The 20,767-nt window shown below is 43.0% G+C and overlaps 1 protein-coding gene across 1 annotated transcript in view; it reads right to left on the reverse strand.

Moving 5' to 3' along the window:
* Positions 1–19,821, reverse strand: part of LOC139746458 (uncharacterized) — a 128,316-nt gene extending 108,495 nt beyond the window's left edge. The window contains exon 1 of the mRNA XM_071657715.1: positions 19,160–19,821. The gene's annotated coding sequence lies outside the window, so the exon portion shown is untranslated. The remainder of the gene's footprint in view (positions 1–19,159) is intronic.
* Between the last annotated feature and the right edge of the window lie 946 nt (positions 19,822–20,767).

The raw sequence follows: 20,767 nt of genomic DNA on the forward strand, positions 1-20,767 counted from the left end.
TAAGTAGGAGAGTTGGCCAGAGAACGCTATGGATTCCGTGTTAATTGATAGGCGCTGCGAAAGAGACTTTTGGATGTTGATGTGCTGAGAGGTGCAACTGGTGGATGTCGATCATTATCTTTGTGAGGCGAAGGTGAAGATTTGTAGAGGTTTTCAGAAAAGAGAGAGAATGTTGGGGTGAATGAGAGTGGTGAGAGTAAGTGACTTGGGAAGGAGAACTTGTTGTGAGGAAGCAGTACCAGGATGAGACTGAGTGCAAAATGGAAAAAGGTGAGAACAAAGGATCGTAAGGGAAAGTGGGGGAAAAGAATGGTATGATTTTAGGCAAGTTGTGATAGCTTACGCAAAAGATGCTTTGGACTGAGAAGTGTGGGAGGTGGGCAGATTAAGAAGGGTTAGTGTAGTGGTGAGATGAAGAAGGGTAAGGATTGTTAGTGAAAGGATAGGAGGAGGCTATTGGACGTTTTTGCAGGGATATAATGCAAATGCTGGGAAATGTAAAAAGAAAGCGGCAAGGAGGTCTAAGAGAAAAGGTGCATGAGGTGAAAAAGAGGGCCAAATGAGAGTTGGGGTGAGAAGTATCATTAAATTTTAGGGATATACAAAAAAGCTTTTTGGAAGGTGGTAAATAAAGGCGTAAGACAAGGGAACAAACGGGGGTCAGCATCGGTTGAAAGGGAGCTAATGGGAAGGAAAGATAACAATTATGGTGATGTGAGGAGATGGAGTGAGTATTTTGAGGTTTGTTGAATGAGGTTTGATCGATAGAGTGTTCAGGAAATAGGATGTTTTCTTCGAGGTGGCATGCAAAGTGAGAGGGTTAGAGGAGATTGATTTGTAAACCGAGAGGAGGTAGTAAATGCTTTGCAGAAGATGAAAGCCGGAAGGCAGTAGGTTTGGATGTTATTGCAGTGGAATTTATTAAAAAAAAAGGGGGTGACTGCATTGTTGACTGGTTAGGTAAGGTTATTTGATGTATGTATGACTACATAGCTGCTGAAGGCTAGCTGAAGATTGGCGGAATTGGTTGCTTAGTGCCATAATACAAAGGCTAAGGGGATTAATGTGAGTTCCTCACATTACAGAAGTATAAGTTTTTTAAGTATTGCGGGGAAATTTTATCGGAGGGTATTCTTTGAGAAGGTTGAAAGTCATGTACAGAACATCTAGATTGGGGAGATGCATTGTGGTTTCAGAATTGGTAGGGATGTCTTAGATTCAGGTGTTTGCTTTGAAGAATGTGTGTGAGAAATACTTAAAAAGCAATGGATTTGTATGTAGCATTTATGGATCATGGAGAAGGCATAGATAGAGTTGATAGAAGATGCTCTGAGAATGGAAATAAGAATTATAGAGTGGAAGGCAAGTTGTTAGCAGTGAAAAATTTTTATCGAGGATGTAAGGCATATGTTGTGCAGGAAGAAAGGAAAGTGATTGGTTCTTCAGTTTTTTTTGGTGGGATAAAATGGTCGGTTTGCGGCGGTGGTGCGTGATGTCTCCAATGTTGCTTAATTTGTTTATGGATGGGTTTGTTAGGGAGGTGAATGCAAGAGTTTTGGAAAGAGGGGCAAGTATGCAGTCTGTTGTGGTTGAAAGAGCTTGGGAAGGATTCAGTTGTTGTCACTGATGAGACAGCGCTGGTGGCTGATTCGGGTGTGGAAACTGAGAAGCTGGTGACTGGAGTTTGGTAAAGTGTGTGGAAATAGAAAGTGAGAGAATGTGATAAAAGCAAGGTTATTTGGTATACAGTAGGGTTGAAGGGCCAAGTCATTTGGGAGGTAAAAGTTTCAATGGAGAAAGAAAAACTGAGGAAGTAAAGTGTTTTAGGTATTTGGGAGTGGATTTGGGCAGCGGAATGGAACCATGGAAGCGGTAAAGTGAATCATAGGGTGGGGGAAGGGGCGGGAAAGTTCTGGGAGCGTTGAAGAATGTGTGGAAGTCGAGAATCGTTATCTCCGGAAAGCAATAAAATGGGTATGTTTGAAGGAATAGTGGTTCCAACATGTTTTATAGTTGCGAGGCGTGGGTATAGAATAGAGGTGTGCGGAAGAGTGGATGTGCTGGAAATGGATGGTTTGGGGACAATATGCGGTGGCGAGGTAGTTTGCTCGAGTAAGTAATGAAAGGGTATTAAGGGAGGATGTGTAGTAATAAAGGAGTTCGTGATTGAGAGAGCAGAAGAGGTGCTTTTGAAATGATTTGGTCAACATGGTAGAGAAATGAGTGCGGAAATATTGACCAAGGAGGATATAAGTACCAGAGATGGAGGGAAAAACGAGGAGAAGTGGGAGACCAAATTGGAGGTGAAAGTGAAATATGAAAAGATTTTGAAGTGATCGGGGCCTGAACATGCAGGAGGTATGAAAGGCGTGCAAGGAATAGTGGAATTGGAACGTTGTGGTATACGGGGTCGACGTGCTGTCAATGGATTCACCCATTGACATGTGAAGGCGTCTGGTGGTAAAAGCACATGGAAAGTTTTGTTGAGGCATGGATGTGGAAAGGAGAGCTGTGGTTCGGTGAATTACACATGACAGGTAGAGACTGAGTGTGAACGAATGTGCCTTTGTTGTCTTTTCCTTAGCGCCACCTCACGCTCATGGGGGGGAGGGGGGTTTCATTTCATGTGTGGCGAGGTGGCAACGCGATATGAATAAGGGCAGATAGTAATGATTTATGTACTTGTGTATATATGTATGTCGTGGTTGTGAATATATATATATATATAATATTATTATATAATATATATATATATATATATTATATATATATATATATTTATATTTATATATATATATAACACATACATATATCCCTGTTTTTTTTTTTTTTTTATTTTTTTTTTTTTTAAAAAAAAAAATTTTTTTTTTTTTTTTAAAATTTTTTTTTTTTTTTTTTGGGGGAAATTTTTTTTTTTTTTTTTTTTTTTTTAAAATTTTTTTTTTTTTTTTTTTTTTTAAATTTTTTTTTTTTCCCTTTTTTTTTCCCCCCCCCCGGGGGGGGGGGGGGGGGTTTTTTTTTTGGGGGGGGGGGGGTTTAAAAAAGTTTTAAAAATTTGTTTTTTTTTGGGGGGAAATAAAAAAAAATAAATATATATATATATATAAAATATTTTTTTAAAAAAAAAATTTATACACACAAAAAACCCCGGGGGGGGAGAAAGAATACTTCCCCCCCCCCTTTTTTGGGGGGAAAAGGGGAACGGGAGGGGGGGTTTTGAAACCCCCCTCCCTGTATTTCGACTTTCTAAAAGGGGAAAAGGCTCATCCTCCTCGAAGGCTCAGATTGGGGTGTCTAAATGTGTGTGGGTGTAACCAAGATGAAAGAAAGGAGAGATAGGGAGTATGTTTGAGGAAAGGAACCGGGTGTTTTTGTTCTAAGTGAAACGAAGCTCAAGGGTAAGGGAGATGTGTAGTAATAAAAGAGTGTGATTGAGAGAGCAGAAGAGGGTGTTTTGAAATGGTTTGGGCACATGGAGAGAATGAGTGAGGAAAGATTGACCAAGAGGATATAAGTGTCGGAGGTGGAGGGAACGAGGAGAAGAGGGAGACCAAATTGGAGGTGAAAAGATGAAATGAAAAAGATTTTGAGTGATCGGGGCCTGAACATGCAGGAGGTATGAAAGGCGTGCAAGGAATAGTGAATTGGAACGTTGTGGTATACCGGGGTCGACGTGCTGTCAATGGATTCACCCATGACATGTGAAGCGTCTGGGGTAAACCATGGAAAGTTTTGTGAGGCCTGGATGTGGAAAGGGAGCTGTGGTTTCGGTGCATTACACATGACAGGTAGAGACTGAGTGTGAACGAATGTGCCCTTTGTTGTCTTTTCCTAGCGCCACCTCACGCACATGAGGGGGGAGGGGGTTTCATTTCATGTGTGGCGAGGTGGCAACGCGAATGAATAAGGGCAGATAGTATGAATTATGTACATGTGTATATATGTATGTCTGTGGGTGAATATATATATATATATATATATATATATATATATATATATATATATATATATATATATATATATATATATATATATACACACATACATATATCCCTGGGGATAGGGGAGAAAGAATACTTCCCACGCATTCCTCACGTGTCATAGAAGGCGACTAAAGGGGACGGGAGCGGGGTGCTTGAAACGCTCCCCTCCCTGTATTTCGACTTTCTAAAAGGGGAAAAGGCTCATCCTCCTCGAAGGCTCAGATTGGGGTGTCTAAATGTGTGTGGATGTAACCAAGATGAGAAGAAAGGAGAGATAGGTAGTATGTTTGAGGAAAGGAACCTGGATGTTTTTGTTCTAAGTGAAACGAAGCTCAAGGGTAAACGGGAAGAGTGGTTTGGGAATGTCTTGGGAGTAAAGTCAGGAGTTAGTGAGAGGACAAGAGCAAGGGAAGGAATAGAACTACTCCTGAAACAGGAGTGGTGAGAGTATGTGATACAGTGTAAGAAAGTAAACTCTAGATTGATGTGGGTAAAACTGAAAGTAGGTTGGAGAGAGATGGGTGATTATTGGTGCATATGCACCTGAACATGAGAAGAAAGATCATGAGAGGCAAGTGTTTTGGAAGCAGCTGAATGAGTGTTAGTAGTTTTGATACACGAGACCGGGTTATAGTGATAGGAGATTTGAATGCAAAGGTGAGTAATGTGACAGTTGAGGGAATAATTGGTATACATGGGGTGTTCAGTGTTGTAAATGGAAATGGTGAAGAGCTCGTAGATTTATGTGCTGAAATAAGAAAGGTGATTGGGAATACCTGGTTTAAAAAGAGAGATATACATAAGTATACGTATGTAAGTAGGAGAGATGGCCAGAGAACGCTATTGGATTACGTGTTAATTGATAGGCGCGCGAAAGAGAGACTTTTGGATGTTGATGTGCTGAGAGGTGCAACTGGAGGGATGTCTGATCATTATCTTGTGGAGGCGAAGGTGAAGATTTGTAGAGGTTTTCAGAAAAGAAGAGAGAATGTTGGGGTGAAGAGAGTGGTGAGAGTAAGTGAGCTTGGGAAGGAGACTTGTGTGAGGAAGTACCAGGAGAGACTGAGTGCAAAATGGAAAAAGGTCAGAACAAAGGAGGTAAGGGGAGTGGGGGAGGAATGGGATGTATTTAGGGGAGCAGTGATGGCTTGCGCAAAAGATGCTTGTGGCATCAGAAGCGTGGGAGGTGGACAGATGAGAAAGGGTAGTGAGTGGTGGGATGAAGAAGTAAGATTATTAGTGAAAGAGAAAAGAGGGGCATTTCGACGATTTTTACCCACATGCACATGTATATACATACACGTCCACACACGCAAATATACATACCTATACATCTCAACGTATATACACACAGACATATACATATATACACATGTACACAATTCATACTATCTGCCTCCATTCATTCCCATCGCCACCTCGCCACATATGAAATAAAAAACCCCTCCCCCCTCATGTAGGCGAAGTAGTGCTAGGAAAAGACAACAAAGGCCACATTCGTTCACATTCAGTCTCTAGCTGTCATGTAATAATGCATCGAAACCACAGCTCCCTTTCTACATCCAGATCCCAAAAACCTTTCCATGGTTTACCCCAGACGCTTCACAAGTCCTGGTTCAATCCATTGACAGCACGTCGACCACGGTATATCACATCGTTCCAATTCACTCTATTCCTTGCACGCCTTTCACCCTCCTGCATGTTCAGGCCCCGATCACTCAAAATCTTTTTCACTCCATATTTCCACCTCCAATTTGGTCTCCCACTTCTCCTCGTTCCCTCCACCTCCGACACATATATCCTCTTGGTCAATCTTTCCTCACTCATTCTATCCATGTGCCCAAACCATTCCAAAACACCCTCTTCTGCTCTCTCAACCACGCTCTTTTTATTTCCACACATCTCTCTTACCCTTACATTACTTACTCGATCAAACCACCTCACACCACATTTTGTCCTCAAACATCTCATTTTCAGCACATCCACCCTCGTGCGCACAACTCTATCCATAGCCCACGCCTCGCAACCATACAACATTGTTGGAACCAATATTCCTTCAAACATACCCATTTTTGCTTTTCGAGATAATGTTCTCGACTTCCAAGCATTCTTCAAGGCTCCCAGAATTTTCGCCCCCTCCTCCACCCTATGATTCACTTCCGCTTCCATGATTCCATCCGCTGCCAGATCCACTCCCAGATATCTAAAACACTTTACTTCATCCAGTTTTTCTCCATTCAAACCTACCTCCCAATTGACTTGACCCTCAACCCTACTGTACCTAATAACCTTGCTCTTAATCACATTTACTCTTAACTTTCTTCTTTCACACACTTTACCAAACTCAGTCACCAGCTTTTGCAGTATCTCACATGAATCAGCCACCAGCGCTGTATCATCAGCGAACAACAACTGACTCACTTCCCAAGCTCTCTCATCCCCAACATACTTCAAACTTGCCCCTCTTTCCAAAACTCTTGCATTCACCTCCCTAACAACCCCATCCATAAACAAATTAAACAACCATGGAGACATCACACACCCCTGCCGCAAACCTACATTCACTGAGAACAAATCACTTTCCTCTCTTCCTACACGTACACATGCCTTACATCCTCGATAAAAACTTTTCACTGCTTCTAACAACTTGCCTCCCACACCATATATTCTTAATACCTTCCACAGACCATCTCTATCAACTCTATCATATGCCTTCTCCAGATCCATAAATGCTACATACAAATCCATTTGCTTTTCTAAGTATTTCTCACATACATTCTTCAAAGCAAACATCTGATCCACACATCCTCTACCACTTCTGAAACCACACTGCTCTTCCCCAATCTGATGCTCTGTACATGCCTTCATCCTCTCAATCAATACCCTCCCATATAATTTCCCAGGAATACTCAACAAACTTATACCTCTGTAATTTGAGCACTCACTCTTATCCCCTTTGCCTTTGTACAATGGCACTATGCACGCATTTCGCCAATCCTCAGGCACCTCACCATGAGTCATTCATACATTAAATAACCTTACCAACCAGTCAATAATACAGTCACCCCCTTTTTTAATAAATTCCACTGCAATACCATCCAAACCTGCTCCCTTGCAGGCTTTCATCTTCCGCAAAGCTTTTACTACCTCTTCTTTGTTTACCAAATCATTTTCCCTAACCCTCTCACTTTGCACACCACCTCGACCAAAGCACCCTATATCTGCCACTCTATCATCAAACACATTCAACAAACCTTCAAAATACTCACTCCATCTCCTTCTCACATCACCACTACTTATCACCTCCCCATTTGCGCCCTTCACTGAAGTTCCCATTTGCTCCCTTGTCTTACGCACTTTATTTACCTCCTTCCAGAACATCTTTTTATTCTCCCTAAAATCTAATGATACTCTTTCATCCCAACTCTCATTTGCCTTCTTTTTCACCTCTTGCACCTTTCTCTTGACCTCCTGTCTCTTTCTTTTATACATCTCCCACTCAATTGCATTTTTTCCCTGTAAAAATCGTCCAAATGCCTCTCTTCTCTTTCACTAATAATCTTACTTCTTCATCCCACCACTCACTACCCTTTCTAATCAACCCACCTCCCACTCTTCTCATGCCACAAGCATCTTTTGCGCAATCCATCACTGATTCCCTAAATACATCCCATTCCTCCCCCATTCCCCTTACTTCCATTGTTCTCACCTTTATATATATATATATATATATATATATATATATATACATATATATATATATAGAGAGAGAGAGAGAGAGAGAGATGCTCTGTGGAAGATATTAAGAATATATGGTGTGGGAGGCAAGTTGTTAGAAGCAGTGAAAAGTTTTTATCGAGGATGTAAGGCATGTGTACGTGTAGGAAGAGAGGAAAGTGATTGGTTCTCAGTGAATGTATGTTTGCGGCAGGGGTGTGTGATGTCTCCATGGTTGTTTAATTTGTTTATGGATGGGGTTGTTAGGGAGGTGAATGCAAGAGTTTTGGAAAGAGGGGCAAGTATGAAGTCTGTTGGGGATGAGAGAGCTTGGGAAGTGAGTCAGTTGTTGTTCGCTGATGATACAGCGCTGGTGGCTGATTCATGTGAGAAACTGCAGAAGCTGGTGACTGAGTTTGGTAAAGTGTGTGAAAGAAGAAAGTTGAGTAAATGTGAATAAGAGCAAGGTTATTAGGTACAGTAGGGTTGAGGGTCAAGTCAATTGGGAGGTGAGTTTGAATGGAGAAAAACTGGAGGAAGTGAAGTGTTTTAGATATCTGGGAGTGGATCTGGCAGCGGATGGAACCATGGAAGCGGAAGTGGATCATAGGGTGGGGGAGGGGGCGAAAATCCTGGGAGCCTTGAAGAATGTGTGGAAGCCAAGAACATTATCTCGGAAAGCAAAAATGGGTATGTTTGAAGGAATAGTGGTTCCAACAATGTTGTATGTTTGTGAGGCGTGGGCTATGGATAGAGTTGTGCGCAGGAGGATGGATGTGCTGGAAATGAGATGTTTGAGGACAATGTGTGGTGTGAGGTGGTTTGATCGAGTAAGTAGCGTAAGGGTAAGAGAGATGTGTGGAAATAAAAAGAGCGTGGTTGAGAGAGCAGAAGAGGGTGTTTTGAAATGGTTTGGGCACTTGGAGAGAATGAGTGAGGAAAGATTGACCAAGAGGATATATGTGTCGGAGGTGGAGGGAACGAGGAGAAGAGGGAGACCAAATTGGAGGTGGAAAGATGGAGTGAAAAAGATTTTGTGTGATCGAGGCCTGAACATGCAGGAGGGTGAAAGGAGGGCAAGGGATAGTGAATTGGAGCGATGTGGTATACCGGGGTTGACGTGCTGTCAGTAGATTGAATCAGGGTATGTGAAGCGTCTGGGGTAAACCATGGAAAGCTGTGTAGGTATGTATATTTGCGTGTGTGGACGTATATATATATACATGTGTATGGGGGTGGGTTGGGCCATTTCTTTCGTCTGTTTCCTTGCGCTACCTCGCAAACGCGGGAGACAGCGACAAAGCAAAAAAAAAAAAATATATATCATAATCGATCGCCGTTTTCAGCGTTTGGAAGGCAGCGCCATGAGCAAAGGAGAAAAGGCTGCATTCGCTCATATGCATTCTGTAGCTGTCTTTATTCTCGGACACCTTTACCCTTCTTACATTCCTAAACCATTCTTCCTCATTCCATTTGAGTTTAGTTTCCCCGAGAGCCAGAACATCCTGATTGTTCGTCACAAACATATATGTGTTGTGAGGAAGGTGTACCAGTCCTCAGTTGGTCTTCAGTGATTAGGTTCATGACGGCGTTATTTTGAGTGTGGATATGTTCTCTGTTTCCTCCTAGTGATGGTGAGCGGCCGTATGTGAACTGGTCTGTTTGCTCTATGAGGTGTGTAAGTTGTGTGTGTGTGGAGGGGGGTGGGGGGGTATATTTCTGTCTGTGGCCTTACGGCATGTGATTTTTGATGGCTTGGTCGGCCATGTTAGGGAAGTGTCTGGGAAGATTTAGAATTTTGTTTCCCTGTACTGTGTGAAGTCTGGCCAGTCCACTCTCCTGTAGTTTGTGTAAGTCTTTTTTGTTGTTGTTGTGTGGATCAGATGGAGTGTGGGCAGGTGGTCAGGGGGGAGTTGCTCTAGTGTGCTTCAGAGTGCGGTGATATCTGGCCAGGTTGTCTGCTGGTCATGATGGGCTGGAAATCTGGTTGGTTGGTACCTCAGGTTGAGGAGGATACTGAGAGGCTGCAGCTGGTTTATGTATAGTTTACTTCAGTGATTTGAGGTGTGAGTGCTGAGCCAAGGAGGATGGTGGTCACTAGAGAGATAAGCATGAGGCAGGCAGTCTCGCTGGGCACTGTACCTGGCCGACCCCACCTCTCTCAAGGTACAATCTCAGGTTAACCTGGGTCTCGCGGAACATAATAGCTACTAGTTCTTCATAGACAGTGTCCCAGGTGTGGCTCCAGGCAGTGCTCCAGGTGTTGCTTTAAGTGTACCTCCAGGAAGCGATCCAGGCAGTGCTCCAGGCAGGGTTTGCCCCTCATCGGACAGAGGTAATATGTGTATACTACTCTCATCAGGGGTCGAACCCCACCACCACCTGCACGACAAATCCTTACGCCAATATTTACCGGCGACCAATTTCGCGGACGATTATTTACAGTAGGGAAGGCAAGTTGCCAACATAGCCCCCCTCCACCCCCACACTCCTCACCACCTAGGCCCCACGCCAATGCCTCTGTAAATGTGTCACATCTATCTAACAGCAAAAACAAGATCAAGAGAAGAGCAAAAGCAATATCAAAACAACAGAAAAAAAACCTGTGTGTGGCGTGTAACAGTGACCACCTGTGTGGGGCGTGTAGTAGTGACCACCTGTGTGTGGCGTGTAACAGTGACCACCTGTGTGGGGCGCGTAACAGTGATACTTGCATGTAGCCTACACTCATAATAAAGGACATGAAAACTTGATTTCAAGGAAAAATAAAAGCTTACTCAACAAACAGTGGAACAGAAAAATAACAGTAAGTACACTCGAGTGATGGCCAAACAATGGGTAACAACAGAGCCATGATAGTCTCCACATCTGCCAACAGACAGCCTCTGTAATAACAGCCCAACAGAGAACTAGCACGTGTTACAGGTCTTGATGGACCAGGGAAAGCTGGGTCGTGCCTCTTTGATGTACGTAAATGATTGGTCACACGAAGGAAAAAGACTTGTGAATAAGAGCGACTGGGAAATATTGTTAAGGAATCTACACAAGATCCAGCAGACGTCTGACAGATGACACTTGATCCTAAGTAATACAAAATCAGGAGGATAAGAAGAGGTTCGAGTTCACCTGAGAGGGAGTACTACTTCGGGGTAAATGAAGATTACGTGAGTCGTACTGTGGAAGGACCAGCAGGTAACATAACGTCGACCTTGTCACTAGAACAGAATGTGACAGGGATAGTACGGAAGGCAATCAGTCTTTAAGTCAGACTGTGAGATGTTGACAATGATGTAAGCGACATTCATTCGCTATAAGGTAGAATATGACGAAGCAGTCTAGTATCCTTACTTGAAGAGCCACATAGAACTATTGGAAAGGACATCAACAGCGATTATCAGTCTAGGCGTCGTTTGGCAACTGGCGTGGGTTGTGAGGTTATCTATACAGATGATCATGAGTTGTAACCACCTTGCAAGGTGCTGTCAGTACACAGCAACAGTCTACTTGCGAGAGTATTAGCGTATTGAAGAGCGACAGCATTGGTTTTGCTCCTTGTCTTGAAGGTCTGCATCATCCATCCTATAATCTTTCTGGTAGAGGCAACTGTTGCTTTGCTTCGTATGTTGGGGGTAAGGAGCGTGGACGTCATTACTACAGGATTGTTGGGTCGTGATGTGACAGTGTTGCTTGTTCGGTATTGTTCACTGCTCACGACTTCTTTCATCTTGCCACGCAGCTCAGGTTGACACTCGCCTCCAAGACAATCATGTTCTCTTCGCTGGCTCAGTGGTTGACCTTATCTACGTCAGCATTGAGTTTCTTGGTGTTTTATGCTGACGGGAATTTCATACTCATTTTTGCATCGTCTGCAAAGTATGATATAAAACTGTGGCTCAAGCGTGTCTCATTGTCAAATATGATGATAAGGAACGAGAGGGTTGGAAGCACGAGGACTGAGTTTTGTCATCGTTGGTGGCCTAGCATTACGATAAGTTGTGATCTGTCACTTGTTAAGTAGCTACGTATCCATCTGTCACTTGTTAAGTAGCTACGTATCCATCTGTCACTTGTTAAGTAGCTACGTATCCATCTGTCACTTGTTAAGTAGCTACGTATCCATCTGTCACTTGTTAAGTAGCTACGTATCCAACTTCCAATTTTTCCGGCTATTCCCATCTCTTGCATTCGATGCGTCGTGAACTAATGATCAAATTTATTGTTTTCGTAAAGTTTGTGTAAAAAACACGAGCATTGTGATCGTTCTTCAGATCGTCAACAATCTTGCTATTTTCGTGCAGCAAGAGGCAATATCTTTCCGCAATGAACCCATCTTGTGCTGGGTTATTGAAGACGTTTCCTTCCATCAAGCTTGGTAATGCTACTTTCTCATACACCACACCACCTCGCTGCTGCCTGTCATAGTGTTGCTTTCCCTCCACCTCTGTGGAAGGTGACGGTGTGAGTCGGTGTCAAACTCTCGGGAATGATGTGTTACTCCAGATATTTTGTTCCCAGGATATTCAGCGTTCGTCGTGCAGCGATGTTTTGTATTTTTTTATAAAGTCAGAATTCCAGAGTCGGGACCTCTGCCGCCGTGTAAGCTGCTTCTAAGAGTTTTTTATTTTTTATTGATCATCCTGTATACATGCAGCTTTCTTCACCAGCAAAGGTAGGCACAGAACCAGTGCATGAAGGCAGGCAAACGTATTATATGAAAATTTAGAAAACATAGAAAACTGATAGACGCAGCTCACATCGCGTTAAACGAGACGACAAATCATAGAAATGGATTCTTCAAGTTGGCAAACGTAACAGCAAAAACTGTATTAGAAGACGAGGAAGGTGCGGCTACCAGCGGGGCAACCAGTCAGGTCACCAGGACACGTCATGAGAGCAGAGGTTCAGATATACACTCTTGTTCTACATTCCTGAAGATTGTGGTTCACTTACCCGAAACGTAGGAATAAAATTCTGTAATTGTCGTCCTCCACACACACTCATCTGTCATGCACGAGCATCAATCTCGATCGTGTGCTTTTTGATCCTTATCATTATGACTGGGGAAGACAGTGCTATTTCTTCATCTGGCACTTCTTGTGTCATAATGCTTGACCCCGTGTCATAATGATAATAAGGACCTCTTTTGTTTTGTTAATTGCAACTGTGTATACTGTGATTTCCCTGGCGTGAATACCTCGGTGTCCCCGCCGTATGGAGACTGCAGTAGCCCCGTGACCCACACATATCTGTGTGGTATGTCCCCTACACATTCTTTCCTTTACATATAATGTACAGATTGTGAAGGTGACCACGTAATCTCCTCGTTGTGTCAATGTTTTGTTCTTGCATCTTGGTGTGTGTGTGTGTGTGTTGGTATGTCTTGCATCTTGGTGTGTGTGTTGGTACGTCTTGCATCTTGGTGTGTGTGTTGGTATGTCTTGCATCTTGGTGTGTGTGTTGGTACGTCTTGCATCTTGGTGTGTGTGTTGGTATGTCTTGCTGCACCTCACATCCGCCTCACTCTCATCACCTGAGCCACTATCATGTTGCCCTCCGCGTCACTTGTCCCAACATATCCCATTCCTGTACGTCTCTCTCTCTCTCTCTCTCTCTCTCTCTCTCTCTCTCTCTCTCTCTCTCTCTCTCTCTGACATCTGTCTTCCTTACTGGACGACCTTCTAAAACATAGCTCCATACTTATAGGTCCACCTTCTCATACATAGCTCCATATTCTCCAAACCTATACACTTTTAGTTCATCTTTTTTGTTAGTCCTGACCTAGTCTGATTCCTTTTCATCAACCAAGTAATGTACGTAGTTTTCATCTACTGTATATTGTGTGTAGTTTTCATCTACTGTATACTGTGTGTAGTTTTCATCTATACTGTGTGTAGTTTTCAACCCACTCTCAAGCCTAAAGTGTACATCAATCATCCATATTTTTCATGTAAATCTTTGATGTGATGAGGCAAGATGCTGGTGTCGTTAGGATGAAGGTTCCCTACATCAGGTCACCATAATAATGGTTCTCTGTTGGCTACCTACCACCTGCTAAGTTTTCATGAATTCCGTTTTTCCACTATCGTTTCCCTCGTCTCAAGTCATTCAGGAATGTCACAAACACTGAAGGTTCCGGTATGCCAGAGCAGCAGATGTGGGCGGGTGGGTGTAACGTGCAGCGCCTTGGCTGTTTCAAGATCTGATGGTGATGGCTGGGGTTATCCTGCGATGTATCTACACGTTGTCAAGGTTCTTGTTAACACATGGAATGAGTCGCCATTAGAGCAGTGTAGACGGCACAATAGATATGTTTTCAAATTGACTTGAAACACAACGCAAGTCTAAACTTATAGTATTTGCGCCTCCTATTTTACATGTAAGGTTTACAAGTGCTTGCCTTTAAGTAACATGTTTGCTTTCGTTTCCTACCACATTAATCAATGAACGTTAATTCTCTTCCTCTGTCAAAACAAGCCTTGTAAGGACCCAGTGGTCTGTTTCCATTTCAATTCCTTTGCGTTTCTTTATAACTACACAGAAGTGAATAATTGAGATGTAGCTATAATGCAACCAGAGGACATAACATAGAAATAAACGAGGAACTTGTTAGAAAGATGTGATATCTTACTGTATAGATAAATGGAACACAAAACTGTACACATGGTCACTGCGACAGGATGCATAGATTTAGGTTGTATGATAGTACAGAATGTTCAAGAGATGGGAATGCAAGAATGTAGAAACCCCTCCCCGTACAATACAAGAGATGGGGCTTCACCAGTGTGGAACTCCCTCCCCGTACAGTACAAGAGGTGGGACCCCACCAGTATAGAACTCCCTACCCGTACAGTACAAGAGATGGGGCACCACCAGTGTAGAACTCCCTACCCGTACAGTACAAGAGATGGGGCACCACCAGTGTAGGACTCCCTACCCGTACAGTACAAGAGATGGGGCACCACCAGTGTAGGACTCCCTCCCCGTACAGTACAAGAGATGGGGCACCACCAGTGTAGGACTCCCTCCCCGTACAGTACAAGAGATGGGGCACCACCAGTGTAGAACTCCCTACCCGTACAGTACAAGAGATGGGACCCCACCAGTATAGAACTCCCTACCCGTACAGTACAAGAGATGGGGCACCACCAGTGTAGAACTCCCTACCCGTACAGTACAAGAGATGGGGCACCACCAGTGTAGAACTCCCTCCACGTACAATACGGTAGGTCATTACACACAATAATATATAAGATAAAGAAACAAATAGATAAACAATGTTAGTAGAAAATGAATGATTCTTGGTGGTGTTCACACCAGGTTGAGCAGGAGTTTACATAAGGTTTGGGAGTACAGGATTCCCGGTTTCAAATCGACTGGAGGAATGTTCCTAACTTCAGTATATCAATATCTTTCCCTTCCTTTATGTTTCCCAGTTTGAGAGAAAGAATGCGTCAACATCGTTATGAACAAGTGTAATAAGTTACTGTATAAAAGTAACAAAAGTTGAGTCAAATTGTAATTGTGACCAGGAAGCAACACTCAGTGTGAGTTAAGATTCAAATTTTTCTTATGTTTTTAGGATATTTTGTTCTCGTCAGCTTCATCATTGTTTCTAGTATTACTCTGGGGTATAATGCAAGACCCGCAGCACTGACTGAGCCAGGCAAGGCAGGTATGCAACATGAGGAATTAAGAAATGTAGAAACAGTCGTTTAAGTCTGGCCAGGATTCAGGAGAAATAATACCAGAGGAAAGAAAGTGAAGCCAGTAAAATGCAAGCAAATTCTGACGGGTCTTTTCTGGACGCCCGAGATGCTGTTCGGGAACAGGAGGAAAGACCTAAAGTGCAAACACACACTCCATTGATGACAATATTGGACACGGAACTTCAAGAACAATATCGGCAGCCGTTCAGAAAGGAATAGACAAAAGCACGTGCAGAATTTATGGAAAATAGAGAGTATGAAAGTGGAGAAGGATTAATGTGGACAAAGAAAAGGACAAACATCCAGAGACCGTGATGATGGCAGAGGCCATAGGAAATTTAGAAGCAATTTAGGCATAAAATCAACAAAGGATGAAGAGTGATGAAGAGGAACATAGCCTCGGGTACACAAATACACTGGATGTTAAGAGAAGCTGTTGAAAACGTACGTAATGCACACCATTGTTGACGAAACATTCAAGGAAGTTTATGGCTCAGTCAATTGAAGGTTTAGAAAAGTACAGAGCATACAAAACGAGCGTTTGCTACCTGTCAGAGAGATTAATGGGAAAGTAATAGCCACAGAAGCTGACACTTCTACAATGAGGGATTTAGAGTGGCTTGCGCTAAAATTAGAAAATTAGTAAAGCAGAAACTTGAGAGACCATAGAAACAGAAAAAGTCAAATGATATACGAAGTAGCGGAACACTGACTTCTTAGTGGTAAATAACTGATACAGTGGAATACAAATACAAAGGAATTCAGACAGCAGATCACTGGATCCCTTCGAGGCTGTTTGTGATGGTAGCAGATATATGCAGATTATAGATCAGTGAACTAAGAGTAAAATACGTAGATATTGGAAAAAAAATTAAGGATTTATGATGTAGCTAAGGAGACGTGAATAAAGTCAACCTTGGATTTGAAGCGAAACATTTATCAAGTCAATATATTCTTAGATGTATTTGTGGTACTTATTTCAACTACTTTAATCGTTAATCATTCTAAATGATCACAATCCTCTTGAAGAAAAGGTATTTCGCCTCATTCGAGGTAAAACGTTTGTCCACGAGTTTGTAACCATTACTACGAGTGAGACCAGACGAATCTTTCACTATGTAAGTCGTTAGATCGAGATTATCGAAGCCTTTGATCATTCTGAATGCCCATATCAGATCACACTCTTCTGTACAAAATGGATTTAAGTAATTTTGTTGGCTTTCATAGGACATGTTTCTCAGTCCGGGAATCATCTTGGTAGCTCGTCTGTGTACTCTACACTCCGTCTTTCCTAAAGTATGTTGACCAAACTGAACACAATATGCAAGACGAGGACGCACCAGTCACTTGTAAGGATAATTTCCCTGGACGTAAATTCGAGAGCCCGACCCATAAATCAAAGAAGTTTGTTCGCCTTTTTAACTGCTTTTGTGCACCAATTATCTTTAGGTCACCAGAGATTTATATTCCCAAGTCTTTTTATTCGTCCACCTTTAGATGGTCAACAGAATTCATACTATAGCTTACCTTTTCATTCTTAAAACTTCGCGCTTACCGATATTGAAATTCATTTGTCATCTTTAAGCCTAATCTATCAGTTTATTCATGTTCGTTTGAAGCTGAGGACGTTCAATTTCTGTTGTAGATTTATGACCCAACTGAGTATCGTCTGCGAATTTCGATATCTTACAATTAAGCCCATTATCAGTGTCATTAATACATGAGAAAGAAAACCGGTCCCAGGATTGATCCCCGGGGCACGCCACTTGTACGTCTAACCATTCTGGGGTCTGACCATTAGTCGCAACTCTTTGGTCACCGTCAGTTAACCAATTTCCTAACCACCGAAGTACAACCCATCTATAACATGTGACAATTTTATTATCAAATGCTTTTTGAAAATCTAAATAGATGAGATGAACTTCTTTACTTTCATTATACATGTTGGTTGTATCATAAAAGAAATCGAACACTTGTGTCAGACGAATAATTTCGTCCAAAACCTGTTGAGAATCGTTGTATTAAGAGATGATCATCTGAATGATGTAAACTCGTCCTGAATGATGTAAACTCGTCCTGAATGATATAAACTCGTCCTGAATGATGTAAACTCGTCCTGAATGATGTAAACTCGTCCTGAATGATGTTTCCGTAAGGTTGACAACTGCAGACGTTAAGCTGATCTGTATATGATTTCCGGGAAGTGATTAATTATCTTTTTTTTAAAAATGGCTGTTACGTCATCAAGCTTTCATTGTTCTGGTACCGTCCCGTAACAAGTGATTTATTGAAGACAATGGCCAATGGTAAAAGGTCTCATTTTTTTTTTTTTTTGCATCTTTCATTATCCTCGATTAAAACTTATCTGGGACGACTTTGTATAATGTCATGCTGTTGTGATACTATATCTTTATCACTTATATCCATGCGTCCCAAAATGTTTTCCTCTCTTATCGCTGGTGTTGGATTCGGGACATGAACTGTCTTCAGTTGTAAAAACTGATGCGAATAAGAATTAAATCTTTGCCATGTCTTCTTTGTCATGAACCAAATGACCATTTTCAGTCGTGAACCTGTCTTCCCAGCAGAGAACAGGTATGTTATGTTGTACACTTGAACAAACCGTAGGATTCTCAACCTACACTTGAAAATTATTTCCAACTACAAGACAGACATGGAAGACCTCCAAGGCCCTACACTATTCTCAACACATTGCCAGCAACCAGCAGAAACAATTAAGATGGACAGTGGACAATTCAAGAAGGTCCTTCAGAAGTATATACAATGTTGTGGTGGCTTAACTCGGCCTGCGAACCGCGCCATACAACAGTTCGTTGGTCGACTACTGAAGCTATACTTCAGGTTAGGGACTAGTACCACAGTCGGTCACTTACAATGGTTCATGAAATTCAACCAGAGTAAAGTAATAAGGTTGAGAGTCAGTGAAAAATTGCCTCGATATGAATATTACAGGATCTAGCAGGAGATAAGTTGCTAGAATCAATACGAGTATTACAGCATCTAGGAGGAGACTTAGGGGCAGATATGATACCTACTCTGTAGCCAGAACCTCGCATAAGAAGAATATTACGAAACAAACTGTTCGCTGAAAACATGAGAATTGCATTCAACTACGCAGGCGAGGAAACATTCTGTAAGATGTTCACATCCTACATAAAGCAAAAACTAGAAAACGCTTCTCAGGTTTGGTCACCACACTTGGATTAGCACAAAGAACACATGGAGAAGGTCCAGAGGAGGGGAACAATTTGGTACGAGAATTCATACAGCTGAGTTACAGGGAAGGGTTAGAGGCCCTAAAATTTGTCCACCATGGAATATAGAAGAGTAAAGTTGATCACAACGCAAGCTTTAGATTCTTCGTCCAGTTTTATGACGCAAACATACAAACGGACAGTTGTTTGCAAGATGCAAAGACACAAGAACCAGACGTGACGGACACCAGATCATGAAGCTTGTTGCAAAAACTGTACTGCGTAAGAAGTTAATAGTAACAAATAAGTGAGGCATGAATGAAATTAAGTTATACAATTGTGAGTGTGGAGAACAGAAGATTTAAAAAGTATTATAATATCAGCAAAAGTGAAAGCTCCCCCCCAATTACAGCACAAATAGGTGATTACACACACACACACACACACACACACACACACAGAAATTGTTTGCCTTCAGTTTGGGGAAAACAGCAAATGTATACGTAGGCAGGGTAGAGTTTGGAGGGTGTATGTTTACCTGTGTGCGTGCGCAGGCTGGTGTTAGCAGGTCATATCGTGCCTGCTGCTGTGTCAGAGGGAGCAGGTGGGGCAGCCTGAGGGAGGGTGCTACAGCCTACGCCTCGCATTGTCTCATGTTCATAGTGGTGAGGATGCCTCCCACGGAGACCTGAGCTGCCCCAAGCCACTCGCACTCACCACAGCTGATGTTGCTTCCTTCCTCTCCACACTACTGCACTCTGCCTTCCTTAACTTTACTCACACCCTGAGTACCTTAATTACTCGCTGCTGCTGGTGAGTACCTGTGACTCACTGCTGCTGGTGAGTACCTGTGACTCACTGCTGCTGGTGAGTACCTCAGTGACACTGCTGTTTGTGAGTACCTCAGGTTACTCACTGCTGCTGGACAAACCACTGCTACTTTAACTCTTATGAATAATGTGTTATACACTGTCACCTTCACTATCATACATGTGTTTCACTTTCGTCTTAGAAAGACAAGAATTTGTTACAATTAAAATAACCTGAGATCACTCTAACTAGCTAGTAGGTATCAACTACGACATCATCAATCACTTCAAACTACACTCTATCACCTCCCACGGGGTACAAGGCAGCCGTCTGGGGCAAGATATGGTCGTAATGTTATCAGCAGCACCGACACGAACGTCCTCCCGCCACGACGGCACCAGGCACACTGTTGCTCCATGTGTGTGGCCAACCAGACGTCCCCACCCACCACCACCACCACCCTACTGCTATCCCGGCCCACCCTGACCACCCACCACCACCCTACTGCTATCCCGGCCCACCCTGACCACCCACCACCACCCTACTGCTATCCCGGCCCACCCTGACCACCCACCACCACCCTACTGCTATCCCGGCCCACCCTGACCACACACCACCACCCTACTGCTATCCCGGCCAACCCTGACCACCCACCACCACCACCCTACTGCTATCCCGGCCCACCCTGACCACCCACCACCACCCTACTGCTATCCCGGCCCACCCTGACCACCCACCACCACCCTACCCAACCCTTCCATATATTGCCATATCAGTTCCAGGTCTTCCCCTTCCAGTGCCGTCCTACCTCCGCCAGTGTAACATCACCAGCAGAACCGGAGTCATTATCAAGAATGAGAGATGTTCTCCCCTGTTATAATGACACTCTCACTAAGGTATTCTGGCAAGAATATATGCAGACTCAAATCTGATGTCGTCATCCTTAACATAATCGTCTGGCCAAGTGTAGGTTGTCAAGCTCCTAGGCTTACCAGGGGTCATCTCCACCTTCCAGACCATCAACAGGACACAACGATGGTATCCTTGTACTTCCTAATGCCATTCTATGTTTTCCTGAGGATGTAACTACTTGTTGGTATCACAACTCTACCACAGAAGTCTTCCTTCATCTTCACAATATTCTCAACTGACTACGATACTGAACACCTTTAACAATGTTGCCATCCTCCAATGTAAGATAGTACTCATGCGCGTCAGCCTTGATTTCAACCACGTCCCATCCCCTACTGTCTCACTAGGTCCCAGTCCCCTCCAGGTTGTCCAGTCCACCAAGCTTCCAACACTGTCCCACCCCCTACTGTCTCACTAGGTCCCA

The sequence above is a fragment of the Panulirus ornatus genome, chromosome 65 (genome assembly GCF_036320965.1).
Source record: "Panulirus ornatus isolate Po-2019 chromosome 65, ASM3632096v1, whole genome shotgun sequence".
NCBI classification, from domain to species: Eukaryota; Metazoa; Arthropoda; class Malacostraca; order Decapoda; family Palinuridae; genus Panulirus; species Panulirus ornatus.